A 27,847-nucleotide genomic window follows, 5' to 3' on the forward strand; every position below is an offset into this window, starting at 1 on the left:
TTTCAGAGGCAACTGCCAGCCAGTCAAAGCTGTTAGAAGCGGCACCTGCTGCCCGCTTCCCCCGCTTTTGCACCACCCCCCCAGCCCCAGGAGCCTCGCGGCCAAAACAACTCTTCCTCCGGAAGGGGCTAACTCCTCCCCCCACCAACTAGGGAGCATCATGGGGCAGGACCCACAAAGAGCCTTCCCTGCCAGCTGGGAGGTGGGGACCCCAGGTCTCCCGGGCCCTTTGCCCTGAGACCCCACTGTAAGCCTTGACAGCCAAGCTTTTCTCAGCGGTACAGCAGCTGGGAGCCAGGCATGGCCACCTCAGGGCCTTTGCGTCTGCAACTCCCTCTGCCCAGAACACTCTTCCCCGGGGCCACATGGTCTGCTCCCTATGCACTTCAGACCTCCCCTCAGACGAGGTTGGGACTGAATAAATACCACCATTTTTATCTTGTGTTGGGATTCACACGAAGAAGTTATGTAATGAACACTTTTTCTGGCCTTATTTCAAGAGAGGGGGAAAAAAAGGCTGATGTTCCTCCATCCTCATCTGCCCCTCCCTCGAGGACGAGGCAGAAGCTGCAAGAGCAGCCAGCAGAGATTCGGGAGTCCGAGGCCAGGGCCGGAGCAGGAGGCAGTGGTGAAGGTGGACGGAGGAGCTGAATCTGTACCCGGAGGAAGAGACAACAGGGCCGCCTGGCAGATGTGAACAGAGAGAGGCCTCAGAGGCCACGGCCCTGCCTCCTTCCTCCGTCCTCCTTTCAGCCCTAAGGTTACCACCTATGTGGTTCCAGGGACAGCTGAGCGAGCGCTGGTCCCGTCGCAGGGTGTGGATGGCTGGATGGGAATTGGGGCCCGCCCAGAGGGAGACCAGCTGTCGCAAGCAGCAGAGGGCAGAGGGCTGGTGTCCAGGCAGGGGAGGGCACAGAGTGGCCTTGTGGCTGTCCTCGGCCCCCACCCGGGGTTTTCACTGGACGCAGGTGCGCCTGGGCCCCCGGTAGTGGCCGTGGGAGCTGTGGCAGGTTGGAAGCAGGGTCCTCTGAGGCACTTCTTTCCCTCCCTGAGGCCAGGGTCCCCAAACGCTGCTCCCTCAAGCCTGGCACCTCCTGGGTTCGGGCATCCTAGGCATCTGAGGCTTCCGGCCGAAGGGTTGAGATGTGGGACCAGGGCCCCTGGGCGGCGGGCACCCTACAGACTCCGAGGAGCGGCGGGGAGCTGGGACCTCATCTGTCAGGCAGGAATCAGATCAACCAGTGTCCTTGTGTTCTGACCTGTGGCTTTCAAGCCTTGTGGAAGGTGATCTACAGCGTGGAGCACACTTTAGATCCTGCCCCATGTTTACATGCTCTCATGGCTTCCAGAATACCATGCCTGTTATCCCCACACGAGTGTATACGTATGCACACACACACTCTGTGCCAGTGTCCTCGCCCTGACAGGACAGTGGTGCTTTCCTGCATCTCATTGTTTCTTACCCTTTTTACAGGGAAACAAGCCCCTGGCGCTGCCTGTGCACCGCCCCCACCCGCAGCCCCTCAAGGCCCCCCGAGGCCCGGTCGTCTCTCCTCTCACACTGTGCCATCTTTGGCTCCTGCCTGAAAGCAGGGCTGTTCTGCGGCTCCGCGGCTGGGAGGGGGTGCAGCTTCTGTTCCTTTCCCTCACCCTCTGTGTCCCGTGTTGAGAGTGCCCGCTAAGTCCACATGCTCCTTCCTGCCTGACATGCCTTTATGAGATGCTCCCACCTCGGTCTCCCCGTCCCCTGGGCCGTCCGGTTGTCACCATCATGGGCAGGTGCCTGCGTGTTCCAGGCCTTGGTGAGTTAGTTCCCCGGGCTCTGTGCTGGGGAAGGACATGGGGGGAGGGAGGTTTGCAGTTCCTAACTCACGTATTTTCCATTTTATTCTATTTCATTTAAAAATGCTGGTCATGGGGCAGCCCCGGGGAGTTTAGTGCTGCCTTCAGCCCAGGGTGTGATCCTGGAGACCTGGGATCAAGTCCCGCGTCGGGCTCCCTGCACAGAGCCTGCTTCTCCCTCTGCCTCTCTCTGTCATGAATAAATAAAATCTTTAAAAAATAATAAAAAATAAAAATGCTGGTCATAAAGCATATGCCAAGGGAAAGAAGCCAGTCACAGAAAGCCACATGTGTAAGTCCATGTCTGCGAAACGTGCAGAACAGGCAAATCCAGAGACAGGAAACAAATTCATGGTTTTTGGGGGCTGGAATGAGGGCTTTAGGGAAATGGGGAGTGAGTAGTCCTGAGTGTGGGGTTTCCTCTTGGGATGATGAAAAGTTCTGGACCCAGATGCTGTTGTGCCAGCCCCCCAAGACCTCCTCCATCTAGGATTTACAGGAGTGCCACCAGGTCTGGGGGCACCTGCTCCAGCCCCACACTGATGGCCAGGCTGCTCTGATGGTGAGTGCAAGTGTCCCGAGGCTGCTGTAACAACGTCCCACATGCCGGGCAGCTGGAACCACAGAAACCTGTCCTGCTACAGTCTGGAGGCCAGAAGCGCGAGCCCAAGGTGCCTGTGGGGCTGTTTCCATCCAGGGCCTCCCCCCAGCTCCTGCTGGTTTGCCAGCGTCCTCGACGTTCCTTGGACGATAGACTCACCGCCCATCCCTGCCTCCATCCCACTGGGCTTCTTCCTGTGTGTGTCGGTCTCTGTGTCCAAACGTCCCCTTCTTGTGAGGACACCAGTCATCCTGGGTTGGCACCCCACCCTGACGATGTCATTTTAACGAATTGCACCTGCAATGACACTATTTCCAAGTAGATCAGTTACACAGTACGGGAGGTCAGGACCTGAATGTGGATTTACAGGGGCTCGGTTCAGCCCGTAACAGTTAACTATCCTGAACCTCACCCCTGCACCGGCCTCACCCCTGGCTTCCCAGGACGAAAGCGCGATATGGACAGGGTTGGATCTAACCGGGAGTGCAGGCTCCTGGTGGGCGGGCCTGCGTGCATGAGCTGGGCGCAGGTGTGACCGACCCACTGCGGCCCTGGCACCACTCTGCTGGCCACCTGCTTCACAGCCTGTGGCGTTGGTCTCACTCGAGCGGCCTGGACAGACCCTAAAGGAGCTGGTCACACTGCACTTGGCCAACTATATCAGTTTTGAGACTGAGTCAAAAGCAGCATCGATTGAATACAACCTGCCAGTGCCCTAATAGGTCCCTAATCTGGGCCATCAGGTGCACATGACCCCTGATGGGCCCAGCTATTCCTGGAGGTTGCCAGCTCCAGCCGACACGTGGCAGGAGGATCCAAGTCTCCTTCTGGAGCTTGGGAAATGCTCTCAGCACCCAGTGGGATCCGGCCGGGGGAAGCATGGGAGGGAATGTCCTCTCTGCCACCTGGGACCGACCCCATGGCCTTCTGGGGTGCACAGTGGGGCCGCTGCCTGCCACGGGCCAGGACTTGCCAGGCTGTCCCCATCCTGCCTCATGCCACCCAGGGGACTGAGCCCCTGGTTGCCAGGCCCTTCATGGGTGAGGCTGCTGTCACATCTCCATGGAAACCAGGCCCTGGAGCCCCCGAGGCACCTGGTGAGCCTCTGGGGCAAAGGGATGCTTCCCAGCACCCCATCTTCTGGTGCTCCCATCAGACTCCCACCAAAAGTTCTGGGACCATCATTGGTCTAGCCTGTTTGACTTCCAACAATGAAACAATGACAAGGCATTCTAGGAGGCGAGAACACACAGACTCAGGTGTGACACACATGCCAGGCTCTCGAGTGGGAGCTAAGATGAACACGCCAAGGGATCCAGTAGGGCCAGTGGATTCCAGGAGAGAGCAGACGGATGGTGCGGGCACAGGGGTGGGACTCTTACGGGGACACAGAGAGGTAAGCAATCCGCTCCAGGACAGAGGTGGGAGCGCTGTCGGGCTCCTGGCAGGACTCTCTGGGTGGAGGAGACCCAGCCCGTGGGAAGCTAGGTCGACAGTTCCCAGCTCCAACCACGAGGGAGACAGCATCCGGGAGCCAGAGCAGCCTCAAAGGCACAGCACACATGGAAGGAAAAGCAGAGGACAGAGCAGAAGAAGCTTTGGAAGGGATTGCAGCCGAGACCTCTGCACAGCTAGTGGCAGAGACACACCATAGACCCGAGCAGCTCCGAGAAGACCCAGAGGGATAGAGACGATGACCCTGAAACCCCCCCATGCAGACCCTGGACATTCAAGTGCAGAGAACAGAAAACAAACCCAGAGTCCTGAGAGGAGCTGGAGGGAAGTCTTCCCCGCTGTGGATGGACATCGTGTCCTGTCCAGAGCCGCAGCAGGAAAACAGTGAGAAATACACAAAACCACCCTCCCAGAAGTCACTGAAACTACCGTCCAAGGTGGAGGAGGCACCGCCTCCTTCAAGCCACGATGGAGAGCATGCAGCCCAGGGCCGGCCTCGTAGGCAGCGCTGGACGACGTCCTCGGGCCAGAGCTTGGCTTCACCGGGAGACCAGGAGGCAGCACAGAAGCAACAAGAGTAAGGTAAGCTCCTTCCTTTTCCCATCCAGTGGCGCTCAGATCGGGCGCCCCTCTCCACCTCCGCTGGTTGCTGGGCGGGGGCAGCCTGGGGGCAGGAGTGTCGGGCTCCCAGGGGCTCCCTCCCTGTTGGGCACAGCCGCCACCCCCTGCAGTGGCTGGAAGGTCTGAGAAGAGGCTCAGCTTTGGAAACTGGGCAGAGGAGCATCACTTACTGGAAGGAGGGTGGCTGCTCCCCAGTGCCTGCCCCTGAGCCTCTGCCCCCACACCCCACTGGCTCAGCTCCACTGTGTTGAACCCAGCACCCTTGCACCTGCTGCCCTTGAACCCAACGCCCTCGCACCCAGCCCCCTGACACCCAGCATCCTGGCACCCAGCGTCCTGGCACCCAGTGTCCTGGACCCAGCACCTTCATACCCACTACCCTCACACCCAACACCCTGGCACTCAGTGCCCTCGTACCCAGCGCCTTGGCACCCAGTGCCCTCGCGGAGCCTGGCCTCCTCCTCTCAGGCTTCTTCCCTCACCACCTTGCACAGTGCAGAAATGGTCTTTCTGTGCATCTGTCTCCTCTTGGCGTGCCTCGCTGTGAGTAACCCACTCAACAAATGTTCACTGAGCACCTACCAAGTGTCGGGTGCTGTTTTAGGCACTGGAGATACAACATGAGCAAAATGGACACAAATCCTCAAGAGGGGAGACAGAAGATAAGCAAAGTGAGCCCACGAAATCTGCGCTATGCCCGTTGGTGACACATTCACAGAGGAAATCATAGCCAGGGACAGGGTGAGGTGCCAGTGTGGCTGGAGTGCAGGGAGCAGGGCCGTGGGAGGTGGTGGCAGAGGTCATGCAGGGTCCCGGGGCCTTATGAGGGTGAGGCCCTGGCTTGAGTGGGGTCACTGGCTGGTGAAGCTGGGACCAGGCAGCAGTGGGGGAGCATCCGGGAGAGCTGGTGGGGGCCTGGGCCTAGTGGTACTGGGCAGGGGGAAGGCTGGCAGGAGTCTGTCAAGGTAGAGCAACAGATGGGAGGTGTGTGGAGGGTGAGGGTTAGAGTTAGCTCACTCTGCATCTTCCAGTTTGGTTGGAGATGGATGTGAGATGGATCTGCCCTGCAAAGCTCTGAGCTGGTGGCCAGAGGGGAGACGTATCAGAAGCTGCCGAGGGAGCAGATGCAGATGAGTGGGAAGAGACCCAGAGACCAAGTCCTGGACCTTTCAAAGTTTTGGGGGCAGAAGAGGGCTTCAGGGAGTGAATGGGGCAGCAGGGAAGGCAGGTGGTGTGGAGCAGAAGGGACGTGGGGCCTGGCAGTGCATGCTTGCCAGCCTGCTGGCCTCTCGACCAAGCTGGGCTCCCTGCAGAGGTAGGTTCCCCACCTGCCAAGGCTTCCTGTACCTGAGCCCGAGCCCATCCCACAGCTCTGAAACCTTGCATCCTGACTGTGAAGATTTGGCTCTAAAAATAGGTGCCATGTGGGGGAGGAGACAGGTGGGAAGCGGTGCCCCCATCCCCCTGGCTGCCAGCATCCTGGCACACAGCCGTCTGGCCTGGCAGTTCTCTCAGCTGGCAGAGGCCTGGTGCATCCTGGCACATCCCCAGGAGAAAGCAGGCTGGCAACTTGGCAGGCCGCCCCCAGGGAGCCCCTGCCTCACCTCTACTGTGCATGCCCCAAGAGCCAGCTGTGTGGCGTGAGCCTCACTGCCTGGTCGCCTGGCCCCACGCCGGCCTTTCCAACCCCGGCACACCTTTGGGCAGGTCCTGTGATCTGTCCGTGCTTCCCACTCCTCCTCCAGACAGTGCTCATTCCGTGGGGCCATGCAAGGATCTCAAGGGTGAAAATACGCCAAAGGCCTTATGTGGCTGGGGTAGGTCAAGCTCAGTGGGTGTGGTGATCCTCATTGGCTTTCATCCTCTCAGCTTTGCTCGGGGACCTTTCCTCCACCTGCACGCTGGTATCACCTCCTCACCTGGCCTCCCAGGTGGCCTTCGGGTGCATCCCCAGGGGCAGGTGACGCATCTCTGTGATTCACTCTCCAACCTTTCGTGCAGCACAATGACACCTCACCCCTGCTCTGTCTGTGTCAGGTGGGGCCACGTAGCATCTTGGCCCAGTGCAAGGTGTGGCGACTGAGGTTTGCTCTGTTGAGCAGCATCATTGGTGCCTGAGGGGGGGCTCATTCTGTGTCCCAGGATGAGAAGTGCCACAGCCAGCCTGTCCCTTCCAACAAGTACTGTGAGCAAGAAGTAAACTTGGTTAGAAGCCCCAGGGTCGGGGTTGTTGGTTACTGTCGCAGAGCTGACCAGCACACCAGACAGCATCAGCTTCCCGCCCGCTGCACAGACCCTTGTTTTTTTTTGTTTTTGTTTTTGTTTTTTTTTGTTTTGTTTTTGCACAGACCCTTGTTAACATCAGCTCTCCAGACAGTAAATAGTAAATGCACGGGTCTTACCTATGTAGGCCAATGAGAGTGCGCCGCCGTGTGAGCCCATACTCTCCTCTCTCCAGGCAAGATAGAACATGCCTGTCACTTGGTACCTCCTTAAAATCAATTCCCCTACCCCAGTTCAATCACCCCCTGATTTCTCTCCTAATGGGGCAACTGGACTGTTGCAGTAACAGGACCATGGGGTACATGCTTTCTGTGCCCAGTGTCGTGGCTTGTCATGGTGTTCTTGGGAAGTGTGTGTGTTGTGAGTCACCACATCTCAGGATGCAGACACCCTTCCCATATGAACGCACTCTGGGTTGTGTGCACATTTTATGACGACAAGTACGGCTGCTGTGAAATCTGGTGTACGAGACCCTTTGTGAGCACATGGCTTCCCTTCTGGAAATTCCCCTGTGAGTAAAACTGCTGGTTACATACACAGTATATTTACTTTTGTAAGGAATTTCCAAACTGGTTTCTCAAGTAGTTGGCCTAGTTTCATGTTCCCACTGGCACGTCGAGGGTTCCACTGGTTCCCCTTCCTTGCTGACATCGGATATGGTCAGGTTTTGTGTTTTCTGTTTTAAATTGTAATCTTTTTAGCTGATGTGCAATGACAGCCAGTTGGGAGTTTTAACTGGCATTTCTCTGACGACCAGTGATGTTGAGCATCTTCTCATGTGCTTGTTGGCCATCAGTACCTTTTACACCAGTGTCTATACACATTTGGGCCGCATCTTATTGGGTGTTTGTATTCTTATTAAGAATATATAATGGGTTGGGACGCCTGGGTGGCTCAGCGGTTTAGTGCCTGCCTTTGGCTGAGGGCGTACTCCTGGAGACCTGGGATCAAGTCCCACATCGGGCTCCCTGCATGGGGCCTGCTCCTCCCTCTGCCTGTGTCTCTGCCTCTCTCTCTCTCTCTCTCTCTCTCTCGTTCTGTCTCTCAAGAATAAATAAATAAAATCTTAAAAAAAAAAAAAAAGAATCTATAATGGGGCAGCCCAGGTGGCTCAGCGGATTAGCACTGCCTTCAGGCCAGGGCCTAATCCTGGAGATCTGGGATCGAGTCCCACATCAGGCTTCCTGCATGGAGCCTGCTTCTCCCTCTGCCTGTGTCTCTGCCTCTCTCTGTCTTTCTGTGTTTCTAATGAATAAATAAATAAAATCTTTAAAAAAGAAAAAAAGAATCTATAAGAATTCTTTATAAATTATCAATACAGATTGTCATATATATGTACTGTTTATTTCCTCTGCGATTTGCCTTTCCGTTTTCTTAATGGTGACTTTGATGAGCACAAGGCTTTCATTTTGATGAAATCGTATTATTTTTTTCTTGTGTAGCAAATGCTTTCTGTGTCCTAAGGAAGGAATCTTGCTGGGAGATGTTTCTCCCATTCCCTCCCAGATGTCTGGTTTGCTCGTACAAACTGGCCCAGGACCCACTTCCTGCCCTATGGGGCTCCCAGGAGAGCCACCTGCCTTGCCCGAGGCCCGAGGCCTTCCTCGTCACAGCCAGGTCTGGGCCCGGGAGTCCAAGTCTGCTGTGCTGACAGGGCTGTTCGGCCCCGGGGTCGGTGCCATGTTGCCCCCCACCCCCCGGACAAGAGTCCTGAGGCCCATAGGCTGCAGCCTGAAATGGCAGATGTGTCTTCTCCCATGGCTCCATAGGTGGAAGGACTGTGGTGGACCAGGTGAGCAGGTTTGGGGATCTGGTCTGGGCTCCAACCCAGGAGACAGAGCACTAGGGCTGAGCCGAAGGGTGTTTGCAGGGGGAATCATCAGGTTTGTTGACCCCAGGGCAAAACTGCAGCTGGGGGTGTTGGGGTGTGTGGCCGTGTCTCACAGCCCAGGGCGGGAGGGAAGTTGGAAATATCTGGATGTGTGGTTTGGTTGCTGGGATTGGGGGCAGAGAGGGCAGAGTACCAAAGGTGTTAGCCAGGGAGGTTCCTAGGTGAAACCAGGTGAGGGGCAAGAGCAGCATGGCTGGCCAGAGCCCTGTAGGTGTGTGGGCTCAGGGGGACACTAGTACGGCAGGGCTGGGCTGGGGCTCCCAGGAGGCTAACTAACATTTCTCTGGAACAGAACAGTCCAAGGCCCGTGAGATTCACCAGGGCTGGAGGCTGGCCCCTGGCTGGGACGGAGGGGAAGCCTGCCCTGCCCGCTTCTGCTCAGCATTCTGGGTGGGGTGTGCGTCCTAGGCTGGGGGTGGGTCCTAGGCACGGGGTGGGGGTGGGGCAGGAAGGAAGATGGGCTGTTCTGAGGCTGGCGGAGCTGTAAGCACAGTTTGGACAGACTCTAGCTGGAGTCTGGCTCCCAGGGATCACAGGGCATATCACCACAGCACATAGATCCTCTGATTTCCTCTTTCTGGAACAACCAAAGCCACATCAATCCCAAGCCCCCCTGCAATGGCCTCTGCTGACCACACCGTAGATGAGCACTAGCTTGTGTTGCATCCGGCAAACATGGGCCTCCTGAGTCCCTAGGCCCACGGAGGAGACCACCATGTTAGTCAGGGTGGGGGGCCAGGCTTGTGGCTGGAGTAACTTTCCCCCACTCAGGCGAACTTGGTTGTCAGTGGAGTCCCCACAAGGCTGCTCGGATCTCCTGAAGCCGTTGTCTCAGCATCTCCAGGGAGGAGATGCAGCTCCAGGTAGCATGCGCCCCCCTAGCCACAGGGGCTGGGGAACATAGGGGCGCATGGGGCTCAAGGGTTGTACAGCTGTCCAGTTGCTTTGGGTCCTGAGCCCAGCACCCAGGAAGACTTCTGCGCCCAGGTTCCTGCACACCCACACACCCCAAGTCTTCCACTTGGGTTCATTTGCTCATGCAACTAATGTTTGCAGAGCACCTGTATGGTAGCAGGTGCCAGGCTCGCTGCTGTGGATCTGCACTGAACCTGGAGGGGGTGTCAGCTAGGTGGGGGTGGTGTGAGTGCCCAGAACAGCCCAAACTAATGGCCCCAGACTGGGGCTTAGACAACCAGAACCTCTCCTCCCCTCTGCCCACCCCAGACTTGGAGGCTGGAGTCTGAGATCCAGGCAGGGACACACACCCTCTTGGAGGCTCCAGGGGAGGGTCCTTCCTGCCTCATCCAGTTCCCGGCGGCCAGGCAGGTGTCCTTGGGTTTGGGGCTGCACCCTTCCACCCCTGTCCTCACGTGGCCTCTCCCATGTGTCTGAATCTCTTATAGAGACTTCAGTCATTGGATTTAGGCCACCCCAATTTAGGATGGTGTCATCTTGAGTCTTGAGACTCAGCACTTGATCACATCTGCAAAGACCCCACTTTTTAAACAAGGTCACATTTACAGGTTTTGGAGTCAGGATGCAGACATGTTTTGGGGGACACCCTATTCAACCCAGTTCAGAGGCATGAATGACATTAAACCAGGCATTGGGTGGGGGTCCGGGGGGGGTGGGGCTTGGCCCTGGTGCCCTCCTGCGTCACACACACTGCCCTGGCTAATTGCTGCAATGAAGCTCTGACCTCCCCTGCCCTGCAGAGGAGGGAAGGAGTCAGCGAGGCGGGCAACTGTTGGTGCATTCCTTGGAGCGAGCTCTGTCCCGGACACAGATGCATCTGCAAAGACCGGGCCACTTGGCAATCCCTCTCTGTCACGAGTCACCAGCACAGACCAAGGTGACAGCGGCTGATAACCTCTTGGAAGCTGGGTTTCCTCGCCTGGGAAGGGGAGATAATCACTTCTCCCCCGGATCAGTGGAGATGGCCCAGGAGAAGGAGGCTTGCCGTGGCTGTTCCCCACCTGTGACGGGTTCCTCTCCCGAGAGGGCCTGGCTCCCACTCCCCCGGGGGCCCCAGGGGTGCCAGTGGAGGCTCATCAGGGCCAGACTGGGAGGACCTGAGCCCAGGGTACGCCACCCTCGGGGAAGGACGGGGTGGGAGCGGGATTAGGGAGAAGATGGGGTGCACGAGGGGGCATGGGGGATGGAACCCCTGACCCCCTTCCTCACCTCACCACCCCCTCCTCCCCAGCCCTGCCAAGGGACAAGGGAGGCAGAAAGATGGAGGCAACCAAAGAAAATGCTCCCTGAAAGACATGAAAATGAAGTCAATAAAAGAGATAAAAATGGAAATATCAAGACAGCAACTTCTCTTCTGATTACAAAGCAGGCGGCGGGGGTGGGGGGGCGGGCGCCCCACAGAAGCAGCTGCACAGCCGGCCGGCCTGATAAGGGCCAGCAGCCTGGGCCCGCGAGATAAAGCTACGCGGCCGCCTCCAGCCGGCCTGGCCATCAATATTCACTCGGCCCACGACGGGCTCCAGATAGAAGATGCGCAGACTGCGCTGTGCTGCCGAGACCTTATTAATCTGCTCGCGGGCATTTAAATGCCGCGGAAAACGCGGAGTTTAGAGCAGCCGTCAAGAGCTTGACACTTCATCACTTTCGCTCCCGCCGGCCCCTCTCCCTGGCCATTGTCTCCCTCTGGAAGTGAAGTTTTCAGATGCAGGCGGGGGTGGGGACAGGTCCAGGCCACCTCCCCCACCCCTGCAGGAGGGAGGGGCCTGCAGAGGTCGCACCTGCTGGGGAAGCAGGCAGGCAACAGCCCCAGTCAGGGGCGTTCAGGGCTTTAGGGGCTACATTGACTCTGGGAGGAACTGGCTGGACATTGGTACCCGGGCTCCACGGTGCGCAGGCCACAGCAGGGCAGGGCAGGGCAGGGGGGACTGGGCGGGGGGGGAGGGGGGGCTCACTCTTCTGGGTGTGTCAGGGACGGGGTGCAGCCTTTTCCTCCTGAGCCGACAGCCTGCTGGCAGACACAAAAGCTGAACACACAATCATACAAACAGATTTACAATTACGGGAAAGGCACGGTAAGGGATGTGACATGGGTGGAGAGGCGGGGGTGGGAAGGGAAGCTGTCCACACCCCTCTCCCGCTCAGACTCCTCATGGCTCCCACCCTCTAAGTGAAAAATCTCAAGGGCCCCAGAGGTCCCAGCCTTCTTTCCTCATCTTTGGTGTGCTTGTTTCTTTTTAATGCCAGGCTTGCTCTGCACAGGGCCTTTGCATGTGTTGGGCTGCCTCCCAGGGGCCCTTTCCTCCAGTTGTTGCCTGCCTTGCCTCCTTCAAGTCTTTGCCAGATGTCACCTCCACAGAGAGGCCTTTCTTTTGAGGATGGGGATAGCAGGCAAAGGCAGAGAGAGACTCTCATGCGGATTCCCTGCTGAGCACAGAGCCCTTCCTGGGGCTTGATCTCACAACCCTGAGATCATGACCTAAGCTGAAACCAAGAGTCAGACACTTAACCAACTGAGCTGCCCAGGCGCCCTGAGAGGCCTTTCTTAACCACACCCTCACCTCCTTAATCCCTTTCACGTGTGGTCCCCGTCCCCACCACACTCATGCAGCATAGGAACAGGTGTCTGCATCCACTTTACCCACTGCTGGAAACTCAGAGCTTAGAACAGTGCCTGGCACATAGGTGCCCAGTACATACTCACTACTCACTGCTGAAGGAGAGAGGCCGTCATGGAGGCACCTCAGCGAGGTGCTGGGGTGACAATTGGTGGGGTGATGTCAAGGGACCTGAGGTTAGACTAACTGCACCCCGGCACACAGAACCCACACACACGGCTCATGCACAGAGAAACTGCCCAAGAAGCATGCTCCCTTAAAAAAAAAAAAAAAGAAAGAAAGAAAGAAGCATGCTCCCAGGTGGGCTCCCAGTTGGGCTCCTAGGTGGGCAGCCAGGAGACGATGAGATGGGCAGGTTCCCAGGTGTCATGCATGGAAAAAGCAAGGGCAGAGTGCTCTCATACCTCCACACCAGTACATGCTGGTTGCATCCCAATCCCAGTGACAGCTTGCATGGACAGCATGGCCCTACTAACTGGGACCTAAACAAAAGACCTCTGAAAGCAGACACTGGAGCAACTGCAGGCTTCCCCAAGGCTGCTCCCCACCCTGTGACTGCTGCCCTGCCCCATCACCCCTTTCCTTGCTCACGCTTCTCTCCATGTTACAATCTCCGGGACTCTCCTGTCAAGCCTTATCTAAGCCAGGTTCCTGTGGATGGGCCAAGGGGAGACGGAACCCCCCTTTTCCCAAAAGAAGATACTAAGTCCCCCCACCAGACAGACAGGACATTGGAGGGAGGCTGGTTCGCTCCAGGCCCTGGTCCCTGGGTGCTCTTCTTCCAGGTGTGGTTCTTCCTGTCAGCACCAGGACTTTTTAGAACCGTTGTCTGAGAGATTACCTTTCTGGGTTAAGACCACTATTTAAATATTTAAAAACCTATTAGGAGGCATTGCAGATGGAAAAGATAAACGCTGTTTGTGAAATGGCATTTGGGTTTGGGGATGTATATATGAGTGTACAGATGGCTGGTACCACTCACAGTCCAGCCTGCACTCTTCTCTTGCTTTACACACGTTCACGTGCCCAGTGATCCTGTGAGGTGGGCACTCTTGTCTTCTCCATCCCACAGCTCAGCAAACAGACCTTGGACTTTGGAGCTTCAGGCCAGGTGCATATGCCCCCGGTTGGATGTACTCAGAGGAGTCCCCTCTCCTCTCTGAGTCTCCATTTCCTCATCTGTAAATATAGACATAATGCTGGAGACTTCCCAACAAGGATGCTGTGAGGTGCAAGCAGGACACAGAACTCAGGAGATGGGTGCTGCTGTCAGACCCCCATGCAGCATGTGCCTGCTCCCCTGGCCTCCTCTGGCCCAGAAACAGATGGGGTGAGGCCTTGTCTCCTCCTGGCTGAGCCAAACACAGGCAAGCACAATTGAGGGAGACATACAGAACACAGAGGAGACCTGACAAAGAACAAGGGGCATAAGAGCAGCCAAAGTCCTACTTCTAATTCTCGAGGTACACATTTGAGTTTAGAAGAACCTCCCAAAGTCTTCTGTAAGCGCCAGACAGATGCTGCACATTAGGGCAGTGGCCTTCCGGCCAGCAGTGGCCAGTCTCTCACAGCATCTGTCCTTGTGGCTGCTCTTCATCTCACAGACTACCCATGCCATGAGCTTCCCTCCCTCAAGGCCAGGCTGCTTCTGCATCTGGCTTCACCCATAAGCAAATGTCAAGTCACCCAGTCCAGAGCTCCTAGTCAGCAGGAAAGCTCTGTGCAAATATCAGCAATCATTAATAATCATTAATGAAAATTATAAATACATGCAAATTATGGGAGGAAGATTTTCTGGAGAGCAGGTATCCAACAGGACACAAGGACCCTTGGCTGATCCCCCTGCCTTTCCCTCTTCCTGACCACAGGATTTGGCTCTTGCATGCAGGCCAGCTGTGGGTTAGTTCGGGGTACTTGAGATAGTTCACGGTGGTTCTGGGACAGACCCAGCTCCCCAACAAATGTGTAATTCTGATGGATAGGTAGCCCCAGTGTTCCCAAGTATAAAGTCAGGTGGTGGGGGAGTGGTATCCAAAACTGGTCAACATTCCCTCTCTTCCTTGCATGGAGGAGGCAGGGAGTGGCGGGGGGAGGAGGGATTTGTGTAGGTTTGGCTCCTGGCTCCTCCTTGTTCCAGCCGTGGGACCCTGGGCAGGGCACTCCTTGCTCCAAACCTCAGTGTTCTCGTCTGCAAAGTGGGCACAATAGTGCTGAGCTCATAGGACATCATGAGGCCTGAGTGAGCTAATACCTGTGCCTGCAGCAAGCCAGACACACACATGTCACACGCCTGTTGCTGCTGTGGCCACAGCCCCATTGTACTGGGTGATGAGCAAATGAATGAACAGAGTCCTGGGCAGTGGTGACGGGGTCCCATGAGGCTGTAAAATCTGGGGGCAGAGGTCCCTCTTGCATGGCTCCTCTGTCCGTGGTGCTGAACCCAGGTACCCTGCCTACCGCCTCCCAGCGGTCAGAGCCAGGTGACAGGGAGACAGGATGGGGGGTAATAATGGGACCTGGGGGCACTTCCACTGACACGTCACCAGGAGAGAAGAGGAACTTTAGTTTTCAAGGCAGTTTTTAACAGTCCTGGTTTCTCAGGAGGGTATTTATCACACTGTTATTTGCCACCATTCTCCTTCCTACCTGCTCCAGCTGTGGGTCCCTGAGCAGGTTTGTGCAAGTGTCCACCAGAGCAGAGCCAGAGAAGCAGACTCACCGAGTGTATGTGTGTGTGTGTGTGTGTGTGTGTGTGTGCGCTTATGTGTGATATATGGATATATGTGTGGGGGATATATGTGGCCTACACCAGATACATGTGGATGCATTGCAGCGATCTGACCACAGGCAGTCTGGCACCTGATTAAACAGCTTTGTGGGGCTGCTGTCTGATGTTAGAAGGCTTAGTGATGTGAAATGGGGAAAGAGGGCAAGCTGCTCCCCAAATTGAGCCAGAGCCCCACAGATACCCTAGTGTGGCCAGTGGTTGTGCCTATGACCTAGGGTGTCCAGCAGGTGCTGGGCTACACTGCCCCATCTAACAGATCAGAGTTGGTGAAGAAGGGTAGGGGATAGTGGCTCAGTGGCAGGCCTGGCCACATGCCACAGGTGACTCTACAGATCAGGGACAAGAGGTAGCTTCCCCTCCAAATCCCCTGAGAGACTCTCACTCTGGGCCCACTACATCTAAAACCCACAGGGTATTTGGGGAAATGCAGCCAGGCTTGGCAGGCTGACTTGTGACAAAGCTGCCATTGTGAGGAGGTGACAGCCAAGGCCTGGCAGGCCACCTGTGGTTTGCGGTCAGCTCCTCTAGGGTCAGAGCAGGCCTCTCACCTGGGCATCTGACTTGTATCTTGGCTACTGGTCCTTGGGGTGGGAACTGCCAACCTGTGTGGCTGACTATGCCCCTTGGAGGGCTGACACCAGGCCTGGCTATCCCCCATCTGCTGAGCCCCCTACATCTGCTGATCCTGGCAGCCCCAGCTCCATGAGGGGAGGCCACCTGCCTCTGGGGCCCATTGTGAGTGGAGCTTTGCTTCTTCTTGCTCATCTGTTCATGTGGGAAGCCTTCTGCTGGTTTCTCCTGATGCCAGTAAGGACAGAGCCTGTGTGCCGAGGACCCACACAGGTATGCGTGCTGGGATGAACCCCAGCAAATGTCCTCCCCAGGCCCGAGGCAAAAGGACTTAGAATTATAAACGGTAACTTGTTCATTTTCTCCACCAGCATCTGGGGCCCACTGTGTGCCAGGGAAATGCAGAGATGAAGGAACAGTCCAGAGCGTAAGGCCCATGTGTTGAGAGAAAGACGGACGCAGCCGGTAGGATATCACACATGGTCCTCACAGCCAGGTGGTGCCTTGAAAATCCAGTGTGGCCAACGCGGGTCGTCCCCCACACCAGTGTACTCATGGTCCCTGTCCAGAATGCTGTGTCCAGAAAGGTTCTGATGCCATGTTTCAGACTATCTGCAAAGAAAACTGGGATCAGGGACGCCTGGGCAGCTCAGCGGTTGAGCGTCTGACTTCAGCCCAGGGCATAATCCTGGAGTCCTGGGATTGAGTCCCACATCAGGCTCCCTGCTTGCAGCCTGCTTCTGTCTCTGCCTATGTCTCTGCCTCTCTCTCTCTCCCTCTCTCTCTCTCTCTCATGAATAAATAAGTAAAATCCTTTAAAAAAAAGAAAGAAAGAAAGAAAACAGTTTTGTCTGCCGTAGTCACAGTACTAGGAAATTTTGGGTTGAGGGGTGCCAGGTATGGATACTTTATGGGAAGCTGAGGTCCAGAAAGTTGCAGTGGCTTGTGCAAGGTTTTGGAACAAGTTGTCTGCAGGAATGAGACCAGAAATTGGCCGTTCTCTCCTAATTTGGATTCTGTCCAAGACATCACAGTGTATTCAAGTGAGCTAGACACAGGGAGGGTGGATGTCTGGGGTTTGTGTCCTCACTGGTTCTGTGACCCTTGCAGTAGCCTAGTCCTCCTGCAAGGCTGGTGGAGACAAAGTGCAAACAGACTCCTGCAGTGACCCCCGCTTCTACTGAGGCCTTGCCCTCAACATTCCCGATTTCCCTGAGACTAAGCGGCTTACTGGACCTTTAATTGCCCAACCCCCACCCCGGGCTTAACTCCATCGAATGGCTCAGCTATTCCCAGAAGTATTCATGGCAGGAATGCCCAGAAAAGGCACTGGAAGAATCAGACAGAGAGGCTGTCCCTGGGGAAAGGGGTTGGCCCAGAGTGGTCCAGTGTAGGTCCTAAACCCAAGTAGGGAACGAGGACTAAGTTTCTGTTCCTGCATCAAGAAGAAGAGAGATTTGCACAACTGTGGTTTTAGCTCATCTCTGTTGTGTCTTAGGCACACACACGACTAAGATCACTCTGTCTAAAACTAGGTGCCGGAATTTTGTGTAGAAAGCTTACCAATCTAGGAAGATAAGCCTCTACTTTGTTCTCATGGACACACAGTATTCACTCACTCACTCATCTACCATCACCACTTTCTCATTCATTCACCTACCCATCTATCCATCCATCCATCCTCCCATCCCTCCTTTCCCTCCCCAACCACATGTCCGCAGAGTTTGTGCTGTATGACCAGGCACTGTGCCAGTCTATGGGAACTACAACAATGAACAAGACCCTATCCTTGAGCTTCTGATCCAATGTAAGGTTCCAGGCAAGGGTGCACTCATCCTGGGGACTACATAAGTAATCCCCTGGGGTGCAAGAAGGAAACAGTCCCTCTGTTTATGTGCATTTTCCCCATCTCTTATTATTTATTTATTTATTTATTTATTTATTTATTTATTTATTTATGATTTTATTTTATTTATTCATAAGAGAAACAAAGAGAGAGAGAGGCAGAGACAGGCAGAGGGAGAAGCAGGCTCCATGCTGGGAACCCAAAGTGGGACTCGATCCCAGGACTCCAGGATCATGCCCTGGACTGAAGGCAGCGCTGAGCCACTGAACCACCCGGGCTGCCCACCCCCCATCTCTTATTTAAATGACTCCTGCCATGTATCTCTTTTACAGTGCATAAAGCAGTGCTCAACATATCCTTCTGCCAGGGGCTGTGATCAAGGGAGTGATTGGGAGGTTCAGCTCTGAAGAAGAACTGGGTGGCAATCCAGCTGAAGGAGTGAAGGGGCCTCCAAGAACAGCTCAGCTGCAGGATACAGGGTGTTTAGACCTAGGAGGTCTTCTTGGGGGAGGTAAGGATTCATTTGGGTCTTGGGCAGAGTGGGATAGGGTGGTGAACTGGCACTTGGCAGGACTGGAGAACACAGTGCCCAGGCCCAGGCCACTGAGTGCACTGAGTGTTGGGGCAGGGATGTAGCAGGAGGGGTGGGGAGGGGCAAGATAGGTGCAGCCTTTGATGTGGGTTAGCTTTAGCTCCACCCTGGTGGGTGATAGGAGCTGCTGAAGGAGGATGAGGGAACCAGATCTCCCCTAGGACCATGTACACAGTTCTGAGGGGCCGGGGGAGGGGAAGTTGGCATCTGGGGCAGGGCAGGCATCCACTGAAGAATAGGAGACAGAGGCTGCCCATGGTGGCCATGTGACAGGCTTTCAGTGAATAACAAACACCCCGAATCTCAGTGGTCAGAAACAATAGTGATTTATTTCTCATGACTTCAAATTGACTGTTTCGGCCTAGGTTTACACCTGCTTCTGCTTACACCAACGAGTCTGTGGACTGGACAGGTCACAGAGGCCTCCCTCACAGGCCTGAGAGATGGAGCCGGACATGCCCCAAGGCCTCCATGAGCTAGACCAGCCTCCTTCCCTGGTGTTCTCAGGGTGATGTTCCAAGAGGGTGAAGTGGTGGCTGCACCAGACTCCAGTTTCAAACATCACTTCAGCCGCATCCTGTTGGCTAAACCAAGTCAGAAGCCCATGTGGGCTTGAGGGTGGGACCCACTCCACCTCTTCATGGAGGGAGCCCACAAATCCTTTGCAGTCACATTTGATGGATGATGGGCATCCCAGCATTGGGGCAGTGTCTGTGGAGTGCTCACGTGTGCTTACTGAACACCTGGCTGTGGAGGGCTTCAGGAAGAACAGAGGCAAGAGGCAGGCATCTTCATGGGTGCAGACAGATGAAAGAGCAGGACACATGGATGGGAAGTGCAGGGGCTCTGCGCAGTTGCAACAAGAGGATGGGGGTGGGCTTGAGGAGCGAGAAGACTCTGGATCTGATTCTGAGGGTGACAGGGATGGGGAAAGGCTCCAGAAGGGCAGAGAAGGGGAAGAGGACTGTTAGGAGCAAGCCAGGTGAGTGATGGGGGAGCCTGACCCTGCAGAGAGTTAGGAAGACAGTGAGGACGAGGAGAAAGCTGTGCAGAAGGTGGTGGGACTGGGCATCCATCTGCATGGCCCAGCGAGGCACTCGGGGCACCCTCAGCTCTGGCCTCCCATCCACTTCCTATCTGTAGTGCCCCTGCCAGGAGCCTTTTCCCAGGTCCCAAGGGACCTTCAGTGGGACTATGGCCCCACAGCCACCCCGGCTCTGTCTCTTCATCCCTACCCAGGCCAAGCCTCCAGCCCGGAGAGGAGAGAGAAGAGGAGAGATCCTCAGATCAAGAAGCCACTAGGGAGAGCTTTTAAAAATGCAATTAAATAGAAAATAATTAAATCCAATTAAAAATGAACCATGGGGGAGTTCTGGGGGCCTCCATGTGAAAGCTCAGGCTGTCTCCATCCTGTGTTGGCAGCCTTCCCAGTGTTCATGAGTCGGATGTTTAAGGTGGAATGAGGAAGGCCAGGCACCCCCAACACCCTCAGGGCTCAGACACTGCTTGCCTTGGACCCATCCATCCTTTCCTACCCCTGAAGCTCCCCCCAAGCCTGTCCCTTCATCCTTTGGGATGCCTAGTAGTCTTACTCTTGCCAAATGCCAAAAAAAGCATCTGAAATTCATTCACTTAGGGCTGCCATCCATGCCACCCAGGTGCTCGTCTGGCAGATTTGCCAGTTCCATCCTATCTGGGATGGTGGACCTCTGGACTCTGAATTTATGGTAAGCCCCAGGTGATTCTGGCAACTAGAAGCTGTGGTCCAGTGCCCTCCTTGAGAAATAATCTATGGCCTAGAGAGGAAGTGTGGCCCAATGCTGCACAGGGAGCCTGGGGCAGTGGGATGGAGCTTGGTGGAAGGTTCTCTGGCCAGAATGTGGGGTAAGGTGAAGGAGATGGGAACAAGCCTGCTGGAATGGGGTTCCTCCCCTGACTCATCCACTATCACATGTGGCCACAACTATTTGCCAGGTGAGGGCTGAGTCCTGGGCTGAGAGTCTCCTGAGGCTGTCTCCCCAGGTCCAGCGCTGTGTAGGTGCGTGTCTGTGAGACTGAGCTGCTCAGGACCATATCAGCAGAATGGACCTTGTGGGGGCCAGCTCTGCCAGGGTCATCTGCACTCTGTCAAGGAGCAGCACCTTGCTCTTTGCATGACGAGCACCTGGTTTCAGGGGCTCAGGTAGAGAGCCCCTCTAGGGTGCCTGTCTGCCTCCAGATAATGCTCCAAAGTCATCAATGGCCAGAAATCTCCTTCTTAGAGGGAGGGCAGTGTCTGGAGAAGGCACTCTTTTTATTATAAACACAAAAAATAGTGTTAAATGGAGATTAAGAGCCTACAAGCTGCAGTACAAGAAAGCCATCAAAAAAAAAAAAAAAAAAAAAGGAAAAAGAAAGCCATCAAAACGTCCCTTCTGTTTCTCACCTCCAGGGCCTCAGTGTCCCCACATCCTTCCAGGACAGCTGTGCAGAGGCAAGCACCTGCGTGACTGCGTGGTCACATAATATCCATGTGTGTGCGCATATGCGAGCCACCAGCCCATGAGCACGTCTGCATCGTCCATCCTGTCCCCACCTGAATGGCAGCACATGGCAGGACAGTGAGTTCCAACTGTTGCTGGCATTGCAATCACCCAGAGAAAGAAGCATGGCTCCACCCTAGAGATCCTGAGCCCATCTCAGGAGGTACCTGGGCAGCTGTCATTCCCTATATAATTTTATTCTGAGGATTTTAATATTCAACCAGTGCTGAATATCCTGTGGTAGAACCCAGTGGAAAGCCTTGCTGCTTTTCCTTTGACACGTCTGGACAGGAAAAACACCACATGCCCCAAGCTAGCGTATCAGGGGTGAATTCCTGGGGCAGACTGGGTGAGTCACAGGACGCTCAGTGAAGTCCTGCACAGTGGGGAGAGGGCGGGGGTCTTCCAGCTTGCAGGCAGGGAAGCCACACTGGGCTAGGTGGGAGCAGGCTGGGTTACTAGCGTGGTTATTTACCTTTTCAAAGCTGAAGGGAAGGATGCATGTGGCTACGAAGCAGTCACAGGGTGGATGGGGCAAGCATCTTAGATATGCTCTCTCCACCTGCCTCCCACCCTCTTTCCACTTGCAGAGGCTGAACGCTGATGGCCAATCCTGGACTCTCCTGAGGCTCGTGTTCTGGATGCAGGGGAGGCCCCACCAACTAGCTATTTTCAGAGAAAGTGGACAGGTCCTGGTGAAATCACAAGCCACAATTATCTCTAGCTCCAGGTTTTATGGGGCAGGCCTAGAAGTGGCCTGCAGCCCACCATCCGGAGCTTGGCCAGCCCCCTAAACAGTGAGGTGGTATGGAAAACACAGTCTTCTGGAGGATGAGCACCAGGACTGGTCAACATTGTCCTTAGCATGAGGACCTACATGGTTGTAGTTTCCCTGTCCTCAGAGAGAACAGAGGAGGGACTGAGCTGATGGGAGGTGTTGCTGCACAATCTGGAATCTAGCCCTCTAAATGCCACCAGGGAGTGAGAGCCTCACACAGCGGGGAACATAGTCCCACCCATCAGCAAACCCTGGAGAGCTAGCCATGTGGCCCTGGCCCACCGCAGGCTGGAGGGCAGTCTCCACACCGGTGGCAGGCAGGCAGGCATGCACCGGGCACATGGCTTCGGTAGGGGCTAGGCTTCCCTTTAGGGTGATGAGGAGGCCGGCAATCCATCTAGGGCATGCACACTGGGTGGACAGACTGCAGCTCGGGCCCATCTGTGCAGCCTCACTCTTTGCAGGCCCTGGAAGCTCTGGGACTCAGGACAGAGGGGAGGCTGGAGGCCAAAGCCCCAGGTCCTGGGGGATGGAAGAGGGGCGCTCCCGAGGGGGAGGCGGGGATGGCGGTAGCCCTGGGAGCATCGTCACTGAGGTGCAGGGCTCAGCAGGCTTTTGCTGCTCACCACCTGTCTGTCCAGCCCGAGGCCAGGATGGGAGCGGCAGGGCGTGGGGGCACTGACCTCCACGGTACTCCTGCCAGGTGCCAGAAGGCTGCCCGACCTTTGTGCACCGCTCTGCAGGCAGCTCACACCCCAAGGCTGGTGCACGGGGGCCTGCACCCTGGGTCTCCCCATGCCCAGCTTCTCCGTGGAGAGGGTGTCCCTGGGCGGCCCGGGGCCAGGGGTCATGGGCGCCTGGCCCCTCTCCCTGCCAGGCAGCCCCCCTCCAGGGATGGAGCTGCAGGGGGCACCGGCCTCCTGCCTTCCCGGGCCCTCTTCCAGCCCTTCCCTCCGCGCCCCACTCCCCGGTAGCTCACTGTAAGGGCAGAGCCTTGCGGACAGGCCGGCCTCCAGGGTGGGCGCAGGCATCACCGGGCCCCAGCCTTCGTCCTCCACCTGCTGCAGCGCCTTCAGGTGCCCCGTGGGGCGGCTCCCTCGCCCACGGTGCCTCCCGGAGCTCACGGCCGGACGCCCATTGGGCGCAGCATGTGTCCAACACTCCAGGTGGGGAGGAGCTTACAGCATCCGGTGGTGGGGGCAGTGGCCAAGGAGCCTGAGGGGTAAGGGGCTGCGGGTGAGGCCGGGCCGGAGCCTGGGGGGTGCCAGGAGCACTGGCTTCCGCAGGTCAGGTCCCAGGGGGTGGGGGTGGGGGCTGATTCTTCAGCCTCTCCTCCTGTCTCAGGTGGGCTCCAGGAGGGGCTGGGGTCTGGAGCCAGTATCCCTCCGCTCACCCGGCTGGAACACCTGAGCTGTTCAGGGCTAGGCGGGGCTGCAGGCCACTGCTTGGGGTGTGTGTGTGTGAGCAAGCCACGGCTTGGGGGGGGGGGGTTGCAGGCCATGGCTGGGGGTGGCGGCTGCCTGAGAGGGCTGCAGCCTGCTCCTCCACTGGCCCAGGGATCCCAGGGGCTGCCCATGGGAGCACGGGAAGGACAGGTGAGGTCAGCAGAGATCAGATGAGCTAGTGGGCCGGGAGGAGGATGTGACTGTAGCTGAGACACCTTCCTAGGAGCCCCCTGGGTGGCGGGCCTCATGCCTGCTGCCAGACCTTTCCTCTCCCTAAGGCAGTGGTGGCTGGCCTGTTGAAGACACTGTGGCCTTTTGTCTCCAGCAGGGAGGAACCAGATGTGGGGGGCCACTTGAGCTCTGTTTCGGTCCCAGCTCTGCGGCCAGCCGGCTTTCTGACCTTTCCTGAGCTGCGTCAGCACTTCCTCTGGTATGGGGGCCATGCCTGCTGCACAGACCTGCTTTGAGAATGAGGCGGGAGGACAAGGATGCGGTGTCAGCTGCTGCCTTGCCCATGGCTCTGCCCACCTCTGGGCGGGGGACCCTAACAGCAGCCCACCCCCTGCCCTTCTTTCAACTTACCCTTCAGCGGTTGGTTCAGAGATGAGCATGTGACCCAAGATGAGGGAGACTTCAGGAGACCATCTTTCTAGCTCTTATGGGAGATCTGTAGGAAGACAAACCACTGTTCTCTATGCTAGTTACCCATGTGTGGGTGTGAGGTTTGGGATCACAGAGTCATCTTGGTACCAGCCTCATCTTGGACTGTGGCATGTCTGAGGTTAAGAAGTTAGGCTTCCCTGCTTTCGAGGATGCTGGCAGAGGACATGAGACTTCTGATCAGAGCCAGGGAGCTTTCTTGGTCGTGGTGCAGGCAGAAGCTTGTGTTCTGGCTTTGGGGGCTTCCCTTCTGCCTGAGTCCCATGGGTGTGATCCAGATGGATGCTGTGCGTGCAGGGAGTCTGAGGAATGGTGTGCTGAGCTAGACTTAGTGACCTAGCTTGCCTGACTTTTCCTCCAGGAAACGAACAACTTTGCTCTTGACTTTGGAGGGAAGATTGCCTGTGCCAAGGCTGTTTGCTAACCAGGCATCCTCGATAATATGGTTGGGACCCAGAGTTGTCAGTGCCCCACCCTGCAAGGTGTGCAGAACTGTGACAGACCCAGGGAGGCAGTGGCTGGGTGACCATGTGAAGGAATCTGGGTCTCTGATGACATTATGAAGCTGCTGAGTCAGCCCCAGTGGGATCCTGCCCATTTCTGAACCATGTTTGGATAGGTAATGTTTCCTTACACTGTATGCTTGTGGGGTGCCGCCTAAAGCACCAGAAGCAACTGCCATCTGCTCCAACAGGCTTTACTTGGTCTTACTGCTGCTTTTTTTTTGTTTTTTGTTTTGTTTTTTTTTTGGTCCTTTTTTTTTTGTTTTTTTTTTGTTTTTTTTTTTTTGGTCTTACCGCTGTTAACCGTGTGGTCTAAGGCGGTAATTAAAACCCTGTGCTTGTCTTGCTGGGGTGTGGTAAGAGCCAAGTGAGGTTCTGTAGGCAAGTGTTGAGAAAGCCAGAACATGTTGGTGGGAAGACACGATTATCTCCACTCTTCCACTTCACCCCTGGTTGGAGATGGGGACTTGAACTGGTTTCCTGGGTCTTTGTTACAGCAGCTGAAGTAAGGGCAGGTGTAGGAAGGAGAGCACTGCCCCCCACCCCCAGCAACTCTGGTTGAACTTGTGTGGGAAAGGCCACGACCTAGCCAAACGTTGAGGGCACTGAAACTTGGAGGCAGAGTAGGTGGAGGAACTTAATGCTCTGCCAGGTGGGGGGCTGCAGACGGAACGTTGTGTCCTCCAAGTTCCTAAGTTGGACCAAGCACCCAGTGTGATGGCATCAGGAGGGGTGGGTGGGAGCCTCATGATGGGATTAGAGTCCTAACGGCAGAGCCCCCAGGGGTTGTGCCCATGCCCTGCCTGCCCTGTGAGTACACAGTAAGCGAGTACCGTATGTGAATTAGGAAGTGGGTCCTCCCCAGACACGAGATCGGCAGCACCCTGGGCCTGGACTTGCAGCCCCCTGGGCTGTGAGAGATCAGCCACCTCAAGGAACTGACCGCGCAGGATGGGGAGAGAAGAAGGCCATCCATGGGTGTGTCTATGTTCCCTGTCAGCGGGCAATGCCAGCAATTTTACAGGTCACTGGTGAGCAGGTGAGCTGCCCCACATCCTCACCAGGACTTGCTTCATTGGTCTTTTAACTGCAGCCTCTCTGGTGGGTGAGGAGTGGAGTCTCAACGAAGGTTGAACTTTTCCTATGTCTATGGGCTTTTGGGTATCTTCTTTTGTGAAAGATCAAAATCACTTGCTCGTTTTACTTCCTGATTGGTAGGAGTTCTTTATGTGTTTGCGGGGCATGGTCTGACATGTGGTGGTGACTAGGGTGGGGGGTGACACTCCTGCCTTGCCGGGGCCCGCGTGCAGCACCGGGGCCTGCCTGTGCCCAGCCTTGTGTAGCCCTTCCCGGCACCCTGAGCCCACTCCCCTCTCCCAGCCCAGCACTTCCCAGAGAAACACACACACGAGTGGCTTGAGGTGTCCTGCAGGAAACAGAGCAGTTCCCTTTTGTTTGACACAGTACCTGCACACTCAGCTGATCCTGGTTTTAGGAGTTTCTGTGAATGTCCTGTGGAAGTTGCCAGGCGTGTTCTGAGACAAGAGTAGAGTGTGCTGCCCAGTCTAATCCTGATCCAGAGCTAAGGCATTGTGGATGCAGAGTTTTAAACACACACTCACCGTGGAGACACATAGATGCCGCACATACATCCACATGCTCATCCACATGCCACACATGTATTTATATGTACGTGCACATGTACCACACACATATATACATGCTTATACACGTATCACACCACACATATGCATACATACACCATGCACGCACACCACACACATACATATACATCACACACATATAGACATCACACCCACCACGCATATGCACACACCACACATGCCCTACATACATGTATATGTGTTCATGTGCACCACACATGCACACACCTTGTGTTCCCTGGGGGCTGCTGTTCAGGGCCTGGGTAGCACATTCTTAGCACTAGCCTTGGTGACTCTCCCCCCTGCAAAGTCTTCCTCTGCTCCACAGGCTCTCAATTCTTAGGAGCTGGGGTCTGCATCAGCGGGGGATGGAGAGTGCCGCACACCTTTGGACCTACCTGAAAGGTCCCCTCTGTTAGCCTGGCTTCCTGTCCCCCAACCTCAGGCCCCCTTCCATCTGGGCCTGGGGCTCCTGGCCTCCCACAGCCTCTAAGACACCCGTTCCTCCTCACCTCTCATCCTCCCTCCTCCACCACTTGAGGCTGGCTCTGCCATGCATCACACTCCCCATGTTCGGCAACAGCTGGCTGAGCTTAATTAAGCCCCACAGTGCGGGTTTCCACCTGGTGAGGAATTAACAACAATAACAAAATAGTAAATATCCAAGGGGTGGGGTGTGAAGAGGTGAGCTGCGGGATGGGGAGCCCCCTAAAATAGCCTGCAGGTCCTGGCTGTCACCGACCAGTCCAGGCACGACATGACCAGCCCTTGCCATTCTTCCCACTGGGATGGTGGCCTCTGTCTTCAGGTGCATTCATGTCCTTCCCTGTGGGAGAGGCAGGCCACAAGCAGCCTCACTCCACAAGTAAGAAGGCCTGGGCTCCAGAAGGCTCCATCTAGGGCATGAGCACGTTTGTAACTCACCGAGGTCTAGGCAGAATGACATGTAGGCTGTGATTGAGGTCCACATGCAGTATGCTTTGGGAGTGGGGAGGAAGGGGTCCTGGATTTGCTGTGGGCATTGTCTTCACTTTCCACAGAGGGGGTGTGGGCAGAGGCATTCCCAGCAAAAGGGGCCCAGAACTGGGACTGGGAAGATCTGCAGATTAAGTAGTGTCCCAAAATAAGCTCATGGCCTTGGTGCCACAGACCTTTTTTTTTGCTCATGGAGCCTGGGCTCTGCAGAAGGGTGGCAGTCCCAGGAGGGTTCTGAGTCTCAGCCCTGCAAGTCTGGAGCTGCCAGGTGACTTGCTTGGCTCCGAACAGTGCTCCGTTCACCACACCAGATGCACCCACCAGCTCTCCACAAAGGAAGCAGACGATGGAGTTGACTCAGGAGAGGCACTCCAGCAGTGTGGACCCCCCCAGGAAGGCACTTTCCAGGACACTCAGTGTTGGGCAGGACTGGCTGGTGCTTTGTGAGGTCCACCTGTGCACACAGATTGGTTCCTTTAAAGATGCTATTTATAACTTGATCCCCATCTGCTTCCAAAGGGGGCTTGGGAGATGCAAGAAACAACAGAACTGTGTAAATAGAAATGGCAGGCTGATTCATAGATTATTAAACTCCAAATCAGCCGTAAGTTTTATTCTGAACTTCCTGGCACCTAAGGCAAAAAGGGAAGCCAGAAGGATTTGTCAACTATAGATTTATATTTGTATGTTCAGATTTTTCAGGAAATTATAGGAGAGGACGGCACTTTCAAGGGAAAGCCATGGTAGGTGTGGAATGGATCCCCACTCTGGCCTCCAGAAAATCAATCGACCTGCCTGAAGCAGGAATAATGATAATAATAATAATAATAATAATAATAATAATAATAATGAACCAGTGTCTACCTGGTTCTCTCCACTCCCCCAGGACAGTGGGCAAGCCTGAGAGCACTGTGCAGACCATGACTATGCTGTATGTAGGATGCTTATTGTAATCCAGGAAGCTTCTGGACAGCAAGGATTGTGGTCACACCTCCCATTCAGGTAGACCACTACAGTTCCCAGGTCAGTGCTGGTCTGCCTGTCTTCCTGACTGGGCCATCCCCTTCACTCTCCAAGCAGCTTGGCTTGGGGATAAATCATAGGTCACCATATACACGTGTGTATCTGTATTTCTATTTATTGCTCTTACTAATGTATTAAAGAAGTCTGTGATCTCCAGAGGTGTATGTTAAGAAAGAGTTAACAAGATACTAAGTCCAG

General features: G+C 55.6%; 3 long non-coding RNA genes across 3 annotated transcripts; 1 reads left to right on the plus strand and 2 right to left on the minus strand.

Moving 5' to 3' along the window:
* Positions 1-1,524: 1,524 nt before the first annotated feature.
* LOC144310344 (uncharacterized) lies at positions 1,525-5,065 on the minus strand. The gene is made up of 3 exons (XR_013376058.1): positions 4,937-5,065; positions 4,199-4,435; positions 1,525-2,751 (listed from the first exon to the last, which is right to left on the minus strand). It is a non-coding gene; the product is annotated as an uncharacterized LOC144310344 (long non-coding RNA).
* On the plus strand, positions 3,733-22,603 carry LOC144310345 (uncharacterized). The gene is made up of 3 exons (XR_013376059.1): positions 3,733-4,480; positions 20,511-20,764; positions 21,192-22,603. It is a non-coding gene; the product is annotated as an uncharacterized LOC144310345 (long non-coding RNA).
* On the minus strand, positions 18,390-27,591 carry LOC144310346 (uncharacterized). Its single transcript, XR_013376060.1, has 2 exons — positions 23,407-27,591; positions 18,390-23,285 (listed from the first exon to the last, which is right to left on the minus strand). It is a non-coding gene; the product is annotated as an uncharacterized LOC144310346 (long non-coding RNA).
* Positions 27,592-27,847: the final 256 nt, after the last annotated feature.

Source organism: Canis aureus, chromosome 3 (genome assembly GCF_053574225.1).
Source record: "Canis aureus isolate CA01 chromosome 3, VMU_Caureus_v.1.0, whole genome shotgun sequence".
Lineage (NCBI taxonomy): Eukaryota > Metazoa > Chordata > Mammalia > Carnivora > Canidae > Canis > Canis aureus.